Raw genomic sequence first — 12512 nt, 5'->3', positions numbered from 1 at the left:
AACTAGTTTGGTAGGTGTTCTAATCCCAGACTTGCCAACGGTGTGTCTGCCTAAGAAGGAAACAATCATTTTTAGAGTATGCACACTCCTTACAATCCATATACTCAACTTTGGCAAGGGTGCTGATGTCACCCACCTAGAAATACAGCTCTGGGGCTGCTGTAATCCAGTAATTTCTGCAGCGTGTCCTGTAACTGTGTAATGCTGTAGTGTGATAAATTTATTTGGTAGGTGTTCTAATCCTGGACTTGTCAGCTGTGTGTGGGTTTGTGTGTGTGTGTGTGTGTGTGTGTGTGTGTGTCTATCTGCCTGAGAAGGGAACAATGCTTTTTAGAGTATGCACACTCCTTACAATTCACATACTCAACTTTGGCAAGGGTGCTGATGTCACCCACCTAGAAATACACCTCTGGGGCTGCTGTAAACCAGTAAGCTCTGGAGCGTGTCCTGTGATTGCGTAATGCTGTAGTGTGCTAAACTAGCTTGGTAGATGTTCTAATCCCAGTCTTGCTAACTGTGTGTGTGTGTGTGTGTGTGTGTGTGTGTGTGTCTGTCTGTCTGCCTGAGAAAGGAATAATGTTTTTTAGAGTATGCACACTCCTTACAATTCACATACTCAACATTGGCAAGGGTGCTGATGTCACCCACCTAGAAATACACCTCTGGGAATACTGTAGCCTAGTAATTTCTGTAGTGCATCCTGTAACTGTGTAATGCTCTTCTGTGATAAACTAGTTTGGTAGGTGTTCTAATCCCAGACTTGCCAACTGTGTCTTTGTCTGTCAGCCTGAGAAGGGAACAATGCTTTTTAGAGTATGCACACGCCTTACAATTCACATACTCAACTTTGGTAAGGGTGCTGATGTCACCCACCTAGAAATACACCTCTGGGACTGCTGTAATCCAGTAATCTCTGTAGCATGTCGGGTAACTGCGTACTGCTGGAGTGTGATTTAGAACTGTGGTAGGGTTCCATCCACAACCATGGCAGTTATGGATGTTTTCTGTGTGTTTCAATGTCTGTGTAGGGAGCAATGCATAATAGCATACTCATTTGCAGGACATTAACAATGCCCTGTGTTGGTGATCCTGCTGATGTCATTCCTTGTCAAATACACTTCTGGGGAACAAGCTCTATAGTAATCCTCGTGGTGCATCCTATAACATCTCCATGGAGTAGTGTGATATAGATTTTGGTCATGGGTTCTATACACACAAATGTCTGATGTGTTGTCTGTGTCTCACTGTCTGCTTTGTGAGCAATGCATTTTGGGCTACTCACAGGAAATTTGAAATGCCCTACTTTGGTAACCCTGCTGATGTAATTTCTTGTGTAATACACCTTTGGGGATAGGGTAGCCCAGTAATCTCCATAGCGCATGCTATAACTGTGTAATGCTGTAGTGTGATAAACTAGTTTGGTAGGAGTTCTATTCCAGGACATGGCATGTGTGTGTGTGTGTGTGTGTGTGTGTGTGTGTGTGTGTGTGTGTGTGTGTGTGTGTGTGTGTGTGTGTGTGTGTTTGACAGTCAGAGCCTGTGTGGAGGTTGTTGTGAGTGTCTAACCACTGAACATGTTGAGGAGCGGGTTTTGCAGTTTTCCTATATGGTGGCCATATTATATGTCACAATGTCCACTTCATGAGGATTACAGATTTCAATCAGCCAAAAGACTGTGTTGGCAAGCCATACCCCTACATCTGGCAAAAGGCCTGGTGAACAAAGTAGGCAATCCTACTATTACCCAGAATACGGTCTGAACCCATGTGTCATACACAAACACACTTGCCTAGAAAATCCTGCTATGTTGCTAGTACCCTGCACATTGTTGACAGATAGTAGGCATGGTGTGAATGCAGTGGGCTGCAGAGGGCATGGTACCCTGTCCACCAGTACAATAGGCACATAATTGCGGACAATGCACCTTCACTATGTTTCCCACTGGATGCCTGCAACATATGTGGTGCCATCAAATGTGATGCACAAAGGACATACAATGCCTTACACACATGCCCTGTATGGACAGATGCCACTGACACCAGGGAATTCCTGTATCATGTTATCAATGCAGGTGCAGGGTCAATCTGCTGTCTATTAGCAGGTCCTGCCACACCAGGCCAGGATTGGCACATCTGATGATAACAGTCTGTGTACACAACATGTGCCAGGCAAACCAGGTACACGTAAACATGTCACTTTACATTAATGTGGGACGTGCACATCCCAGGCAATGTCCATGTCAAGGACTATCAAACAAAGACATGGCATGCATTGCAAAGCATTGGCCACATACAATGGTAACCAGGATGACAGGACAATTAATACAATACCCATCTGTGTGGGACATTGCAGACACTACACCCCTGAACCACACTGCAGGCCATTGTCAGGTGGCCTGATACCAAGGATTACCCCTCACCCAGCATTGTACAGCCATCTTGCACAGACAACCACTACACACCCATGAAGCAATACACACATGCATGTCAGTACTGGCACCTTGTGTCTGTGTGTGTGGTATGATGTTCCCAACCACAGTCACACTCAGTATAACTCCCATTGGCATACTGACTGATGTCAGACACGTTCACATGCCCTAGCCCATGGACCCTCAGGATAACCCCTGTGGTGCTTGTAATACCTGTGCATTACTGTAGTGTGGCAAACTAAGTAGTTAGGATGTGTATTTGTGAGCCTGCCAAAGTGAGCCAATGTGTCTGAGTCCCTTAGAGAGCATGGTTGTGTTGACAATGGCATCTGTTCATGTGGACAGCCATGTGTGCTACACCTAATGTATGTCTACTATATCTCTGTTGTAGATGTCACTCACCAGCACACATATATGTTCTTACAGCACACCAACATGTTTGCTATGTGGCACATGGAGTAACTGCATGCAGTTGTAATAGTAATGGTTAGTCAGTCAGGGGTTTGAACACCGGTAGGTGTGTGACAGACGATGTGTAGGTTTTAGTCTCCCAGCCATTCTCTGGTGTACTTTGCCTCTGTCTGTCCCTCACACACACTCTCTGATGGATGTGGAGATGTTCATCTGCTCAGCAGCAGCTTGTGTTTTGTAAGTGATGGTCATGATCAGGTGATGGCCTCTGCACCTATTGCAGTCCTCCTCTAGCTGATTGCATGCGGAACAGCTGTGGTGACATTTCCATAGCCAACTGCATGGAAACACAGCACAATATCTAGGAACATCATGTTGGTGTTTGCCCATGACAGTCACTGTGAGTGGAACCTGGATCTGGTGTTTGGTAAACAGCATCACATATGAAATCTGGATATTCCTCAAATGACACACACAGTAGAAAATAGCCTAAAGACAGGAGGGTGATGTACCAAACATGATTACAGCATGTAAGTGTAGCTATGCTTCATTCAGACTACTGCCAATTTAACAAGTTTTGTGGGGTAATGGCTAGTCTGTATGTTTTAATAACTGACAAGACAGTGCTCTGTTTGTGAGGAAACCCCCATCTGTAGGGTCATCTGTGGACTGGTCAGTGTGTGGAACCATTTGTTCCTTGTGTTACTCACAGAACACACATCTGTAAACTGCAGAAACATAGTGTGAGGATTGCAGTCAGTACACGGTGACAGTGATGAGAGTTACTGCCATTGCATCCCTGATTGGACATACGTTACATGAAACAGTGGTACGTCTGAGGTTATCACAGTGACATGCCAATAATGGGCCACTGTTCATAGCTGCAGTCACAAGTCATCTATGCTTTGGACAGATGTCATGCAGTATATATGCATATGTTGTGCTCCCTCTGCAAATTTATGACATCTGTTGTCTTGGGTTGATGGTAATATCAATGCATGCTGTTATAAGTAATTCTGAATGCTGCTGACTATTCCTAAGCCTTATCTGTGTTAAAACTGCAACACCATAGGCTGTATGGGATTGGAGGTCCTGGTGGAACCACCTGTCCCACTTCAGATGGCCATGGCACCAGGCACCAGCATGTCTGGGGCCCAGCCTTGAGCCTTCACTTCTGTTGGACCTGCACCACCTTCTGGTGGAACCACCACTGAGGATAGGGCTTGCCCCCCTGGGAGAAGGTCCAGACAGGAACTTGTCAGCCATCGTACAGTCCAGGCCGTGGTGCATAGGGGGCTCAATAAGGGGTTTCAAGGCAAGCTACGCAAGCTCAAGAGCAGAGTGTCACATTTAGAGGGTGAGCCTGCCCCTTTTAGACAGCCCCCAGCACAGCCACCTTTGCGGCTGTGAAGGTGCAATGGTGGCTGCCCATGTGTGGGGACCTCTGTCTCACTGTTTCCATTTGGGGTCTCATGGGCTTGTGACTGCCAAACACCCCTCCCCGTCCAAGGTGTATCCCCCCACATGTAGCATATACTGCCCCTGTATGCTGTCTTGTCTGTCATCCTACCCAAACTATCCTCCACAAGCATACCTACTCTCCTTCCCCAACATCCCACTCTCACCTTATGAACATGGAAACAAAAGGCCAATCTGTTCCCAGAACAACTTTTGCCCCATACATAGCTGTCCATTTCACACACGTGTCCACTGGACACATGTAACCTTTTTAATTTGCATCACAACATACTACTGTTGTCCTCACCACTCTCTCAGGCACACGGTCCTGGTATGCACATGACTCCTAAAGGTTCCAGGTACACGTGATGCAAACAACCCCACTGTACAAACGTCACTACCGGTCCCTCTATGGTTACCCCATTTAACTTTTTAATGATGATGATGTTGCACACAGCACTTTGCAAGAATACTGTTCTCACATAATGATTGGACAGGAACTGTTTTGTTAATGTAAATGAAATGCTCAAAGTAATGTATTTGGGCAATGTAGAAATGTTTGCATGTACTAATGACACATGTCTCTCTGAGGGAGTCTTGATATTACATAAGACAACATCAGTACATAATACAGGAGTAGCTGGTGTTTCCCTTTTCTATCTTTTTTACTGCTTTGTTGTCACACGGTATGTTTTTGATATATACATATATATATATATATATATATATATATATATATATATATATATATATATATATATGTATATATATCTGGACATAAACACACACATACATCTACATAATGGAATACATTTCCTATACTGCTGAATGACTGTACTGGATGCTATGTTTGTGATAACATCCAGTGTTTGTATATCTGCCATGGCTTAGTGGTAAATCACATTGGCTGTGGTGTGCACGGTTCTGGTTTCAAGCCTTGCAGAAGCCGTTTATTTTGTTGCTGGGCAGAACAAGGGCCATTGGATATGGAGTGATTAAGGCACTTTTAAGCAGTTGTGAGTGGGTGTGCACGGGTTTGTGCGATGGTAAGCAGTGGTTACTTTCGGTTATAGTCCCTTACACTAATTTACCTTCTTGATTGCTTAACCTGTGTAGATAGTGCTTTTCCATGTGCAAACAGGCTGTAACCCACTCACTCCTGCTTAAAAGTGCTTACTCTCCCTTACCTCCATGCTAATTTCTTTAAAAGAAAGGAAAAAAGGGGTGATAGGAAAGTGGTGCAAGACAGTAGGCAAGGTAGCTAGGGATGTGCAGGAAGGGTGTAGGGAAGATCCATAGCTGTCCATTTCTTCTACAGCAACAGCTGTGCATATGCAATAAATTTGGCGGTATATTTGGACATTCACAACCCTGAGAGAGGGGTGAGGACAATAGTATGCTGTGATGCCAATTAGAAATGTTTACATGTGTCCAGTGGACATGTGTGCGAAATGGACAGCTATGTATGGGACGTGCTTTTTTTGCAGGAACAGATTGCCCTTTTTTTCTTCTACTTTTAGGTGAGAGTGGGATGTTGGGGAAGGAGACTAGGCATGATCAGGGAGGATAAGTTGGGTAGGATGACAGACAAGACAAACAAGACGTGTACATGGGTGGTATATGACACAATGGGGGGGGACACCTTGGACAGGGAGGGGTGTTTAGAAGTCGCAAGCCCACAACTGGATACAGTGGGACTGAGGTCCCCGCCAATGGGCAGTCACCACTGCACCTTCACAGCCCAGAAGGTGGCTGTGCTTGGGGCTGTGTAGGCGGGCCAGGCTCACCCTCTAGTTGTGCCACTCAGCCCTCAAGCTGGCATAGGTGGTCTCGAATCTCCCTACGCACCACGGCCCAGACCATACCACGAGTGACAGGTTCCTGTCTGCTGCCGCTCCCAGGGGGGCTGAGCCCCATCCCCTGTGGTGGTTCCACCCGAAGGGGGTGCAGGGCCAACGAACGAGGAGGTCCCAGGCTGGGCCCCAGATGTGCTGGTGCCCGGTGCTATGGCCAGCTGAGTCCGCTGGGACCGGCCTTCCCATACGAGCTATGTCGTAGCATGTTTAAGGCAGATATGGGTTAGTAATAGTCAACAGCATTCACAATTAGTTATAACAGCATGCATAGGTATTCCCATTACCCAGGGCACCAGATATAAAATAGTTGCAGAGCAGGCAGAACACATGCATATATAGGTAAACAGTGGCAATTACAACAACATGCAGGTTTCATTGATGGCAACAGGAAACCAATATGGGAGTATTTTAACATGGCACATGCATAGTAACAGATGTGAATATTTATAAACCAATGGGACATATGTCCCAATAAAGGTTAGGAGTGTAGACATACCAAATGAGTTGTGTAAATCGGTTATTTTTGCACATATGGTAGCGGTGAGAGATAGTTCAGTTAAGAACTAATAAATCCTTGTAGTTTTCACAACATTCATAGTTACTGCAGTGGTCTGTCCCTTACATGTATTATTACACTACTGAATGGTGTTATATTGTACAATTGTATGTTTGTAGATTAGTATGTACGGGACCTGTGTCTTACGTACACGCTTGACAAGATGTAGGTATAATGCAACATGTTTTGAGACTGCTGACTGCTGTCATACACTTTGGGTGAGATGCTGGGATGATAGATATGTTTGCATGTACATTCTCTGACTATGTACAAGTCTGACTATCAGTTATATGTAATTTACAGCTGCCTACATTTCTTGGATCATCACACTAATTTGTCAGGGGAACAGGGCAAAAGGCAGGTGATGTGGGCCATTTATCAGGACACACTGGGCAGACTGGAACAGTTGAGGAGTATGAATATGCATACCACTTTCTATTTGAGCATTCTAGCATAATCTGTACAGTTGTTAAGTGTATATATGCATACAGCTTTCTCTCTGAACATTCTAACAAACTGTGTGCAGTTGTGTGGAATGATTATGCATACAACTCACTGGCGCTCCTGGGATCCAAAGCCCTGCTGTGTGTGACAAAAGCATTACAGTTAAGATCACTGTATACTATGCTATCAGGCAATTATTGTGAGGCTTTGCAATGTATTTAGTCTAATATGACTGACCTGTTTGCACTTCCAACATTGTTATACAGAATTCATACAGATTTTATCTGCATACCACAGTGTGGGTAACACTGCTTACTACAACAGTACTATTTAATAACTGCAACAGTACAACATATGACTGCAGAGTAAACAGAAGCAATGCAGGGGTTACACCTTTATTTGCAGCATATTACACAAATATGTATACTGGTACAACACTTTCTGAGGCTCTTACATTTATTTGTTATGACAGTACATGCAGGCTATTTACTAACCTGCCTCGCAATGCATCCTTTGCAGCCTAGCATCATAGGCTTGCTGGCTCACAGCATGCTCATCTGCAGCTGTCAGAGAAATACAATGATATTTAGCCATACCTATCCATAGTATACACAAGCTAGACAATTATTAACTATGTAGTGGAAGGAGTACTTACTCAGTTATGGGGCATTCTGCATCTGCCATGCTTCCTGGATCCAGTGTTCCAGGACACCCCCCCTCCACCACTTCAGGTCTGCAGGGTAGTGCCTGACCAGCTCATCAGTCTGGGGGATAACTGTGGTACTTGTGAGGTCATGGGCGAGACTGTCCCAGGCCTCCGTTTTGTACTGCGAGCCCTGGTACTGGCCCCGCAGTAGTCTCCTGTCGTGGTGCTTTTCCAGGAGCCATACCATAAATTTGGACTCCTGGATGCCCCAACGCCATGCTCTAAAGTGAGTGCCTTCTCCCACTCCAGACATTCTGCCTGCAGGGGGATGCTACAACCAGTTATGAGCCGTATTCCCACCTCTTCAGTTTAAGTAGGGCCGGATTCCCGCACTCTTCTGTAATTGGCCAGTTTCGAAAAGGCTAAGCTATGTCTTATTCATTACAGGTTATATATGTGTCTGGTATCCGTCATTTATGTGTACATACACGGTATGGTGTCCTGGGGACTTCATAACTTTATTACAGTGACACCTTAACTCTCTGTTTACTGCAGTACTCCAATTCACATATTTATGGTCTGTGGCAGATTATAGAACATTACACTGTACATAGATTCAGTTCACATGTTTGATTTGATTTCCCTGTGGTGAGGATTAGTTTGTTGATACCTCCTTTATATGTATTGCTATCATGGTGTAGTGGTTAACTACTGTGATATACAGGGTCCTGAGTTCTAGCCTTGCAGAGGCTGTTTATTTTGTTGCTGGCCAGAACACAAGCTGTTGGGTACAGAGTGATTAAGGCACTTTAAAGCAGTTGTGAGCGGGTGTGCGTGGGTTTGCGCGGAGTTAAGCAATGCTAACCTCTGGTTACAGTTTCTTACACTCAGCCTCTGCATTGCTTCACCAGTGTGATACTTGCATACCGGCGGCCAAACAGGCTTACACCTCCTTGCTCCCGCACTTGCAAATGCACTGCATTTGGTGTTTGCATCTGACACTACAATAATACCTTGTGATGCCTATTACATCGGCTTACATGTCTACAGTGGGGTGTTGCGACCATGTGTTCGTAGGTTTTGTGTAGTGGGTAATGCAATGACACATATGGTCATACCGTACTTAGCCAACATTTAAACTGGACTGTGCTGCAGTGGGATCAATATTTGGAATGGCTGCCCATTAGGCATAAGCATGCCGTTCGATTGTACAGAATCCGTTGCCTGTCCAGAGTTTGCTTCATACTATTGGTGTGTTCCTCTTACAATCTGCATGTGTCTGGCAAATATCTGGGAATTGACACCATTAAATACAGGCAAGTAATTGGGTTTAGGACGCCATATCCTTCAGCCGAGTCATGCTAATGCATACCTATTATTCTATCAGCTTTCTAAGGTTGTAAGTGGAGTATGTGCTTTCTGCCCTATTTGTTCCCCCAATGATTTATGTTCTGTCCAGTGGTTTTGCTCTTAGGGTTTGAGAGGTATGGGCATAAGCTCTGCCCATTTCAGAATATTACTTACATCCCCAGGGTGGTCCTAATACAACTGCACCAGCCAACACCTGCATGCCTAGGCCCATAATTGCATAATTGCATACCCATAGTTCCCCCATCTGCCCCTCCTCTACAGCACCCATCCTTACTGTGGGTACAAGTGGGGTCTAACCACACCACTACACACTGCCCACTCTCCAAGTGTCAGGACCCATGTCGTACATTGTGTTGACCCATGGGTTATCAGGCTTGCATAACCTACTGGTCTGTGCACGTCTACAGCCTGATTTGATGAATCATTACAGGGACCAACTCCAATGATCAGTAATTTCTGGGGTGCCCACAAGGGACATTGATGTCTTTGTTTCAAGATTAGACCTGGCAAGTCTCTCCCACTGGTAGTATCCTGCCTGTGGTCTGGGAAGCAGTGGTGTGTTTACTTGTATCATGTGTTTGTATGTTTCACCTGTCTAGGTGGGAGTGGTTGATACTACGTGTTATTCGTTTGTTGATTGGACCCCTCTCCCCCATTTGCACGGCCTGTGAACATATGTAATTCGTAACTGCTGTATCATATCCTAGCTATTTACATGTGTATATTTACACACAAACACACACACAAATATATATATATATATATATATATATATATATATATATATATATATATATATGCAAATATATCTACATTACTATATACAGATATATCTGTATATGAATGCATACATGTATATATTTATATATTGCTGTCTATGTATGTCTAACAACATATGGGTGTATGGATGTCTGCAGATGCATATATCTATATTTGGGTATTATATGTATTCTGTCTCTGTATGTATACATTTGTACTACGGAGAGGGAGAGGTATATCTCCATGTAGCTATGGGTAGATATGCACACACATTCCTCTACATATATACATCTACATCTGGTTATTCCATTCTCTGCCATGTAGATTACACTGTGCTGCAGTGGGAATCGTAGTGGGTGTGGCTGCTCATTGGGTGATACCTCTGCCCAATGAACACTTTTGCTCACATCCCTGGAGCTGTCCGTATAGACCCACATCAGCCAACACTTGCACAACTAAACCCATAACTAGCTACCCATAGTTCCCCACCTGCACCTCCTCTACTACACCCATCCTTACTCTGGGTGCAGGTCAGGTCTGAACACACCACTACACGCTGCCCCCTCTCCACTTCATGGGACCTATGTCATATGCTGTCTCAACCCATGGGTCATGAGGCTTTCCCACCCTTGTATTCCAGGTATGTACACACACCCCAGCCAGAATGGTCATCGCATCAGCTTCCTTTGGTTATATGTCAATTTTGGGGGCATCCCACAAGGGACGCTCCTGTCTGTCCCAAGATTAGATTTCACGGGTGCACTCTGCCCCCCCCCCGGTTGTATCCTGCCTGTGGTCTGGGGAGCAGTGGACTATTTACATTGTTTGTGGGTTTGTGCGTATGTTTCCTCTGTCCGGCGGGGGGGGGGGGTTATGCTACGTGTTACATGTTTCTTGCTTGGGCCCCTCACTTCCATTGGCATAGTCTGTGAACATATGTTATTCTTGTGTGCTGTTTCCTATCATACCTGTATATCTGTGTATATCTACGCACACACACACACACACACACACAGACATATATATATATATATATATATATATATATATATGGGTCCCTATGAGTTGATCGACAACTCAAAACATACAGTGACTTCACCCGAAGTGAATTCACTGACATCGCAAAACACGGACGTTTACCAGGTAACGGGTGCAAAGTCGCTACTCATGCCTACCATGGTTTAGTAAGTGTGGCAGTATCATGCAACCATGGTAGGCATGAGTAGCGACTTTGCACCCGTTACCTGGTAAACGTCCGTGTTTTATATGTCGGTGAATTCACTTGTCGCTGAAGTCACTGTCATGTTTTGAGTTGTCGATCAACTCATAGGGACCCATATATATATATATATATATATATATATATATATATATATATATCTGCGTCTGCGTCTTTCGACTTTTCCCGGTTAGGAGTCGCAACACACACACACACACACACACACACATATATATATATATATATATATATATATATATATATATATATATATATACTCTCTCTATATATATACATATATATATATATATATATATATATATATATATGTATATATATATATATATATATATATATATATATATATATATATCTGTCTGTCTTCGGCTTTTCGGTTAGGGGTCGCCACAGCAGAACTCCGGTCTGCTAATGATTGGTAGTTGATTTTTACGTGCCGAGTTACCAGCCCTGATGCACAACCTTCAACGAAGGTACGCCCATTCACGCATGTCTCCACGCAGAAGACGCTCTAGCTGAGAATCGAACCAGACAGCGTCTTACTGTGAGGCGACAACGCTACCGCAGCACCACCACTGCGGGTATATATATATATATATATATATATATATATATATATATATATATATATATATATATATATATATATATATATATATATATATATATAGATGTCTGTAAGGCAATGCATACCCCTGTGCAAACGCACTTAAACACGCTTACTGGTGCTTATATATGCTTACTATGGCTTATTTATGCTTAAACCTGCTTATTAGTGCCTTATTAATTATGACACTGACACTTCGATCCAGTTCACTTTTAATTGTTATTATGCAGGTTATACAGCAGACAGGTTTCAAAATATGTTCATATATAGATTACCAATGGAAAATGGTATGTGCTGCAGTGGGATTCAGAACGGGAACGTCTGTTTGTTAGGTGGATGCTCTAACTACTACACTATTGCTGTGCTGCTTCATTTGCATATATACCCATATACCTATGGATCCTAGTTCCCCAAACACCCACCCCAACACTTCACTGACACAGCAGTCATCCATTCTCCAGTTGGATACACGGTGTATCCACACCACTACACATTGGCCACTCCCTACTCCTGTAGACCCAGCCCATGGGTTGACTCACTCCACGTATCCTCAGACATCCCAAAAGTTTAGTCCACACACATTGGTGAAATGAGTGACCAATAGGACACTATTCACAATTTTTGGGTTGTCCCACCTGGGGCACACATGTCTTTATTTCAAGATTAGACTCTATACTTTATTACATCATTACTCCCGTTAACAAGACACTACAATAAATTAATAACTATGACTATGTGG

The sequence above is a fragment of the Protopterus annectens genome, chromosome 8.part1 (assembly GCF_019279795.1).
Source record: "Protopterus annectens isolate FY-2018-M chromosome 8.part1, PAN1.0, whole genome shotgun sequence".
Lineage (NCBI taxonomy): Eukaryota > Metazoa > Chordata > Ceratodontiformes > Protopteridae > Protopterus > Protopterus annectens.
The sequence above is the reverse complement of the archived record's forward strand: the minus strand, read 5'-3'. Positions refer to the sequence as shown.